Below are 9,000 nucleotides of genomic sequence, written 5' to 3' on the forward strand. Positions count from 1 at the left end.
GTTACAAAGGAGTGCAGGTGACCCTCCAGGATGTGGGAAATGTTATTCACCTTGACCTGGGTGGTGGTTCCATGGGTGTATTTATATGTAAAAACTCATCGTAGGGACACTTAAGATATGCATCCTTTATATGTGTTGTACAGCAATAAATTTTTTTAAAATAATACTTTGTTGAATGAAGAAATGCAGCTCCCTCCCCCACCCCACTTCCACCTCTCAAGCATAACCATGAAGTCAACTTTCACACCAGACTTCTTACAAAAACAGAGACTTCCAAATGAAAGGAAAATTAAATCAACGGCCTTTTCCTGGGAAGATTTTCATGAATCCCTGAAAAACACTCAGATGCTGCAAAAATCAGGGTTGGGAGTCTGGGATCTGGACTGGAGGCCAAGGAAGGAAGAACACACAGGCCAGCAGCTGTCCCACTTACCTCCTCATTTCCAGCTGCAAATTCTGCTTCTGAAGAAAAAATCCTGGAATTAACCTCACAATTAAATTTCTGGGGATTTATCCTAAGGAAATATTCACAGATTAGTCCAAAGATCTGGCTGAGAGAGGGTTTATGACAACCCTGGGAAGGCTGGACAACTGTAAATCCTCAGAGCCCCTAAGAGGAGATGGGCCGATCGGCCACCACGAACCCACATACCAGAGCAGGAAGCTGCCACGAACAGTTCTCTTGTAGGGGAACCACTGAACGAACAGGAGCATTCACAGTATCTCATGACGTGAATGAAGTGAGAGGCAAAACACTTCTACTTCTGTATCTAACCATTATAGAGTCATAGAGAAAAGCCTGGAAGCAAGGATTGACAACTGTTCATTGGTGGGATGATGGGATATTTTTATTTACTTCTTGCTTGTTCACTCCAATGAACATTGTCCCTTCTGAAATGAAAAGGGGAGGAGGTGAGATGTAGGAGGTTTGACCACAGTCAGAGCTGCTAAGAGCCTCGGGGAGGGTGAGGGAGCAAACGCTGAGACGTTTGGAGACGCAGCCCCTGCTACACTCTGCTGGGGGTTGGTCTTCAGCACCGTTATTGACTGAATGTCCTAGAACATCCCTGAGAGGTTTAGGCCTCTTGGACAGGAAGTGAAGGTGTCACCGTGGGTGGGCGGCCTCCCCCTAAAAGCAGATGGCCCACTGGGTCTGGGCTCAGGTGTTGAAGGCATCATGGGAGTCAATATTCAGCACGGCAAGGAAAGGGCTCCACAGATTAGGCAGGAACCTGCCAGAAGCCAGTCAGCCACTTACGCAACAGCCTGGGGGCCCTCACCGCCACACTGGACTCATTGTGAATGGCTGCCTGCCAGGGACGTCTGTCTGATGATCTCGGGTCCAGCTCCATCACGATGTTGTTGGAAACACCAAGATTCAGCCCTGGAAACACCCGAGGGGCACAGAGTCTTGATGGTGGCCCCCAGAGAGGTTCCCTCGCTTCAAGACACGTGCTGCCCCCTCAGCCCAAGCCTCAGCTCCCAGCCCCCTTCGAGCCTCCTCACTTGTGTCCTCTGCCTCTTGGAGCCCTGCGTCCAGCTCTACAAGCTGCAGCCTTTCCCCATCCAACTGCCCTCGCCCGCCAGGGCCGCAAGGCCTCCCTCTGCCCCGAGTGTCCAGTTTTCATTTTCTGCTCAACTTGGATGAGCCTCCTCTGCCTCCTGTTCTCCACGGCCTCCCTGTTCACCACAATGGAACCCAGGCCTCCCTCTTGTCTTTGCGTGTGGCACTTTCCGGTGCCTCTGCCACATACGTGTCCCCCACCTGCTTCTTTTCCCTGCCTGTTTAGCCCTCACTGGGCTCTGCTCAGATGCACAGGCTCATTTGCTTTGGGCAGCCAGTGCCAGCAGCTTAACCCCTGTTTCTCTCACCTGGAAGAGGCAGATGCCACTGCCCACCATGCCAGCTTAAGGACTTAAGAAAACATTGGTCAGGTTATGTCATGACCTCCGGGAACTCCCTACTGCTCTTGGGATCAAACCCACCCCCTCCTTATAGCCTGCACATGGTTTCCGTGCAGCTTCTCCATCCCGCCCAGTCCCCTCCCTCTCCTCCCTGCAATGGCCAGCCTCTGGTCCTCAGACAGACAGTTCATGACAATGCTGATGGCCAGTGTGGCCTCCCTGGGGGTCACACACTGTGCCCCTGCTGGGAACCCTGCTCTCAGGTCTTTAGTGGTGGCTCCTGCATGGGGTGTGGGTCCCATCAGGGAGGCCACCTCCCAGGAGAACCCTCCTGCCTTGCCCTGACCCTCTTGGTTTGGTTTCTTGGGCCCATGTATCCCTGTCTGAAATGACCTTGTGCTCTTGTTGGCTTCCTGTCTGACTCCCTCCACTAGAACGGGCAGGTCTGGGAGGCCAGGCACTGCTTTACTTGTGGATTCCTGGAGCCTGGGATGTTTCCTGGCACACAGTAGGTACTCGACATTATTTGCTGAGTGAGTGGGTGAGTGATACAAGGTAAATGTTTGTGAGAGGGATGCACGTGAACTCGGGGGCACTATATATTCCCTGATGTTGGGGACCGTGATGTCCTGTCGTCCATGCTGAGCAGGGGGCCCTCAGCCCAAAACATAGTAGGTACTTATCTCGTCTTGACTGAAGAGAAAGGAGACCGTTCTGACTGTAAGTTCCATCAGCACATCTGAGGAGACCCTCTGCCCTTGGAGAAGGAATGAAAGCTCTCACCCAGGAAGTGGTGTCATATACCCTCTTGTAAAGCTGATCTACTAAATCTATTTATAAAACTTAAAAAATGGCATTAAAGACGCAAGACCCTCCCCCTTATCCCATTCCCTGTCACCAGATCTGTAGATCTGTTCCCCTAATTGCACATATGCCCATAGATATAGCCAATCATAACCAGCAGCTGAGCCATTTCCATTATCTATTACCCCAGGTGTGGTGTTTTAATCACTATTGCCCACTTGCCTCCAGCCCACACTTCCATGGTGTCAGCAAACCTCAGTCCTATGATTCATCTCTAGAAACATCCCAGACCCTTCTAAAGCAGCTGCCCAGCTGAGTCCCTTCTCTTTTCTCTGCCCCTCCCCAGCCATCCCCCAGCTCCTAGCCAAGGAACAAGAGCATCTGAGGGGGGAGGACTCACCACGGGCCAGGTCTCTCCCATCTCCCACTGCATCCTCATTGCACCCCATATCATTCCCACTTTACAGATGGGGAAACTGAGGGCCAGAGAGGCGAAGACACTCCTGGCTCAGACTTGAGGATCAGAATCTGCATGGTCCGGTCCCTGAACCCCGTGCGCAGGTGAGCTGCAGGTGTGCTGTCCCAGGCCTGCAGGGCCTGCAGAGCGCCAGCCACAGGTAAACACCAGGCCTCACCAGAGCAGAGTTTGCACATCTGGAACTGCAACGTGTGGTGAGGAATGGCATCTCCTTTTTCAGGAAGTCAGCATGGAGAACCTTCAGACCTGTCAGCAACACACCGTGTGGAATAAAGAAAGAAAAGAGAGGAAATTCCAGGCAGTTCGGTGGTTAGGACTCTGCGCTTTCACTGCCAAGGGGCCGGGTTCAATCCCTGGTCAGGAAACTAAGATCCCACAAGCCACACAGCGCAGCCAAAAAAAAAAAAAGAAAGAAAGAAAAAGGAAAGAGAATGTTCATTTCCCCATTGTCTCTTTTTGGCTCCAGAATCTGATGTTGCGGTGAGGTAGAGCCGGGCAGAGCTGGGTTTCCAGTCAGGCGTGGGCCTCTCTGAGACTCAGTTTCCTCACCTGTAAGATGGGGGTGAACATACCTACCTTGTGGGGTTACACAGATGAGCTGAGACAAATGGGCATTAAGTGCTCAGCTCAGCACTTCTGTTGTAGCCCGTCAGGTGCCACCTCTATGTTACTGAACCAGGTCCACTAGCCCAAATGCAGTAAAGCCAAGCTACTGACCCCAGGTTGTGGTGAAGGTAAGTACAGCATTTCTTGCCAATGAGCCCAACCTGGGTCAAGCAAGGAGAATAGGCAGCTCATACTCAAAAGACCCAACCCCCCCGATGGCTTTTGGGGGAAGGGTTTTTAAAGGCAAGGTGAGGGAATTCCCTGGTGGTCCAGTGGTTAGGACTCCACGCTTTCACTGCTGAGGGCACAAGTTCAATCCCTAGTTGGGAACTAAGAACTAATCCCGCAAGTGGTGTGGCGCGACCCCCCAAAAAAAGGGCAAGGTGAGGGAGAGGGTTGTGAGGTGTGCAATGGGCTTGTGCACAATTCTCTGATTGGTTGATGGGGAAGCAAGAAGGTGGTATCACGGGGTCAGTATTATCAATACTCAGCTCCAGCTGGTCTGGGGGCTACGTGCTGGTGGTCAGCACACAGTTAACTTCTTCCACCTGGTGGGGGTTTTAGTATCTGCAAAGCTTAAGGAGGAACTAAAGGCCCTTGACTTTCTTTTACATCTCAACTATTATTATTTTGTCTTGCTTGACTCTTGAGGCCCCGTGACCTCACCCATATGTGGCTGGCCATTCCAGTTACCATCAAGATCAACTCTAGAAGAGCTGGACTAACAGAGCTGCTGTTTAATTGAGATGTGTGAGGAAAGGCTCTGCACCACGAATCTCTCAGTGCCGCCAGCACCTGGCACACAGTAGGGCCCAAACCATGGAGGCATCACTGACTTCTTCCTCTCATAGGCACATCCAACCCATCAGCACATCCTTTTGGCTCTGCCCTCAAAGTGCATTAGAGTCTGATCACTTCTTATCACCCCCACTGCCACCAAAGGCTCCTCTCCCTCATCTGCAGTGGCAGCAGCTTCCTGACAGGTCTTTCTGCTGCTGCCCTTGCCCTCTGTAGTTTGCTCTCAATGAGAGGGACTCCTTTAATATATGGCTGACCAGCTCTCTCTTCTGCACACTCACTCAGAGTCAAAGTCCTTTCAATGATCTAAGACAGGCCCTGCATTATCTGGGGTCATATTCTGATGTGGCAACGGATATAACACCAAATGCACAAGCAAAAAAGGAATGGATAAACTGGACTTCATCAAAATAAAAACTTACATGCTTTAAAGGACAGTATCAAGAAAGTGAAAGAGACAATCCACAGAATGAAAGAAAATATTTGCAAATCGTATACCTGACAAGATACACTTGTATTTAGACTATTTAAATAACTTTTTCTTTTATTTACAGAACTTTTACTACTCAATAATAAAAGTATAAGAAATCCAGTTTTAAAATAGGCAAAGGCTCTAAAAAGACATTTCTCTAAAGAAGATACACAAATGACCAGCAAGCACAGAAAAGACGCTTGACATCATTAGTCATTATGGAAACGCAAATCAAAACCACAATGAGGTGCCACTAAGATGACTACAATAAAATTAGGGACAATAAAAATTGTCAGCAACAAGGTGGAGAAATTAGAACACTCGTATTTTGATGGTTGGAATGTAAAATGGCGTGGCTGCTTTGGAAAGCAGTCAGTTTCTCAAAAAATTAAATACAGTTATATATGACCTAGCAATTCCACTCTGAGGTATATACCCAACAGAACTGAAAACACAAATCCACACAAAAACTTATACACAAATATTCTTTTTTAAAAAAATATTTATTTATTTGGTTGCACCAGGTCTTAGTTGCAGCAGGTGGGCTCCTTAATTGCGGCAGGCAGACTCCTTAATTGCAGCTCCAGGGTTTCTTAGTTGTGGCTCGCCAGCTCCTTAGTTGCAGCACACAGGCTCCTTAGTTGTGGCATGAGAACTCTTAGTTGTGGCATGCATGTGGGATCTAGTTCCCTGACCAGGTATCAAACACAGGCCCCATACATTGGGAGCGCGGAGTCTTATCCATTGTGCCACCAGGGAAGTCCCCACAAATATTCTTAACAGAATTATCCAACAGCCAAAGTGGAAACAATCCATATGTCCATCACAAGATATACTGATAAACAAAATGTGGTACATCCACACAATGGAATATTATTCAGTCATAAAAAGGAATAAAGTACGGATACATGTTACAACATGGATGCGCCTTTAAAATATTGATACTATGCTAAATGAAAGAAGCCAGACACAAAAGGCCATATGTTGTGTGATTTTATTTATATGAAATGTCCAGAATAGGCAAATCCATAGAGACAGAAAGCAGATTAGTGATTGCCAGAGGGTTGGGGGGAAGGTGGATAGAGAGTGACTGCTAATAGTGTGGGTTTCTTTTTGTGGTGATAAGATGTTCTGGAATTAGACAGTAGTGATGGTTCAGAACTTTGTGAATATAATAACAAACTATTGAATTATACACATTAAAAAGAAATAAGTAAAATTCTAAAACCAGAAAAAAAAATTACTAACACTGACCTATCAGGCCATTGGCTGTTAACATGGATGTCAAATTGCCAGCTCCAGAGCAAACAAACTCCAACCCATCATCCAGGGTGCACACCAGAAAGACAAATTCAGATACACAGTTCATTCTCTTATCAAGATTTGATACCTCTGAAATGAGTAAAGAGACACAGTGAACACTTCCCCATCTTCTTAGATGGAGACACATATCTCTCTGCTTTTTGAAAAATGACAAACCTTCCTCTTAGACAAACATCTCATTGTGTCCCGTAGTCTCCTGCAGGCACATCTGTTGAGTTGAGAGTGAGAGGGTCTGGGTCAGCAACAAGCGCTTTGTGTGTGTGTGTGTGTGTGTATACACATTTAGTTTTATTGTAACAAAGCAACTTGTACACTTTTAACGTTTAAAACTGAGCATCATCTCTTCTTTCCAGTGAAACAAAAAGAAAAAATTTTTAAATAAACAGGAACAAAATTACAATACAGAATGTCAATTGCAAATAAGATCCTACAGGTTCTGCTGATTCTCCCATTGAGTGGCAGGGCTCAAGTCATCATTAGGAGAGAATTTTATTTTAAAAGTGTCATCTTAAACTGCAAGGATGTCCGTTAAACATCACAATTAAACATGTCAAAGGAGAAACCATGATGTCAAAATGCCCACTTAACCCACCCAAACATCTCAAACCCACCCTTTGCTGACCTTCTATAACCCCATTTTTTAAAGTTTTTTTTTCTTTCTTTAAACAAGAGAAAGTAGACGGATACATGTTGGTAAATGCTAACTGTCCATATTCACATAGAGACACAGTGTAATCTCTGAGCCCAATCAATATACAGAGAAAGGAGGAAAAAAGCTAGAATTCTATGCATTACTACAGAGGGGCCTAGCACCCTCCAGCTTCCAGCAGAGCTAAGGGAGCAGAAGGTTTTTCTTTTTTCCCACAGAGCATGGTGGTATTGATTCCATACAGTTTTTGTTGAGACAGGAAGGGATAAAAGTGAACTTGGAACAGAAAGGGGTAGAGATTCTTTTCCCACTGAATTCTGCTCAAGGTATTTCCCCCCAAATAAGCTGTGAGCCATGGTAAAAAGAAGAAAAGGGACCTCAAAAACAGGGCGACTGAACACAGGAGGAGGAGGAGGAGAAAAAAAAAAAAAGACTGCAACATGCTCTCAGGGACTGGAGAAAATTTAAAAAGGAGGGTCAGAATCCATCAGTGTTCCACTAGTTATCTTCTCCTTCACCTTCCTCTCCTTACTCCCCATCATCATCTTCATCTTCTTCACCTTCAGCCTCATCCCCTTCTTCATCAATATCTTCCAATCCTTCTTCCTCTCATCATCATCATCATCTTCTTCTCCTTCCTCATCATGCATGTCCGGGACCAAGTAGTACTGTAATGTATTTGGCCAAATATAATCTTTGATGACCTCTCCTAACTCATCTGCACCTGCATCAGAATGATCAGTAAACGAGGTGAAGAAGCTTTCTGGTTCCTCATGCTGTCTCTTCCTGCTGGCTTTATTCTGCGTTTGACTTGAACGTTTTGTCAGTTCCTTTCTGGATTTCCATTTGATTTCAGTGGACTTTGAAGATGGATCACCACTCTCATTCAGGTGAAATTCTTTGGAGAGAACTTTATTTTTGAAGTAAGGGTTTTCATCTAAATAAAAATCTATTCTGTAACCTGATTTAGTATCTTCAAATTCTGTCACTTCGACTCTTGTCAAATAATGCAGCACCTCTTCATCCTCCTGCCCAAGCAGTGCAGACACTTGTGGATGGTTAACAAACGTTGTTACCTCAAAATCTGGGATTTTGGCGATCAATTCCGACCTCTTCTGAAAAAATGGTTGACGGAGTTTGTTATATTTCTGTTCTACTTTCAAAATCTCCTCACTGGCTTGTTCGTTAAGTCTATTTCATTTTGTACTTCATCAATACGTTCAATTGCTTCTTGCTGTTCTTTTTCTGAGGTCTCGTCAGCCGCCTCCTCCTGGTGCTCGCTGGCTCGCTTTCCCCTCCCCCTGGCTCGCGCGCTGCCCTCACAGCCTGACGACGCGGGAGGGGCTGGGGCAGCATGCTGGGCCCAGCCCGGGCTCCTGCTTATGGAGGGGAGGCGATGGCGGGCGGGCAGGCGGCTCAGCTCTCTCACTCACGCTCCGTGCTCCAGCTCGCTGCTCCATCTCCTGGAGCCGCCTCCTCCTCCTCAAGCATCTTTATGTATCCGGCAGGCATCTTGATGGGAGGCTGGGTCCCCTCGTGGCAACGTCTGCTCTGAGATGGACTTCTTCCTGCCCTTTTCATGAACTGCTCAGGGAGGCCAGGCCACCAGCTCTCAGTAGCCTTCACGGCTGGCCTTGGATGGGCGCCTGACTCACATATGTGAACACACCCTGCAGAGCCTTGAATGGCCTTCATCTTCCTCACTGGTAGAATAATGGGGTCAGATTTGACCAGGGAGATGTGAAGAGTGTTCCAGGGAGCATCACCTTCAGAGGGGTAGGAGGTGAGACTTGGGGAGTGCTATTAGACACTGTAAAACAGGCTTCTCGTCCACAGGACCTCTCCAGGGCTTTAACATGCTGAAGTGGGAGGCAGGATGTTTATACGGATTAAGAGGCAAACCCTGGAGTCACACAGTGATGTGGCATTCATTAGCTGTGTGACCTTGGGCAAATGACCCAACCT

At 47.2% G+C, this 9,000-nt stretch overlaps 1 pseudogene across 1 annotated transcript; it reads right to left on the bottom strand.

The window, feature by feature from the left end:
- Positions 1–7,563: 7,563 nt before the first annotated feature.
- On the bottom strand, positions 7,564–8,547 carry LOC307058902 (protein SET-like; annotated as a pseudogene). Its single transcript has 2 exons — positions 8,465–8,547; positions 7,564–8,411 (listed from the first exon to the last, which is right to left on the bottom strand). The product of its transcript is annotated as a protein SET-like (transcript).
- Positions 8,548–9,000: the final 453 nt, after the last annotated feature.

The sequence above is a fragment of the Hyperoodon ampullatus genome (assembly GCF_949752795.1).
Source record: "Hyperoodon ampullatus genome assembly, chromosome: 10".
NCBI lineage: Eukaryota > Metazoa > Chordata > Mammalia > Artiodactyla > Ziphiidae > Hyperoodon > Hyperoodon ampullatus.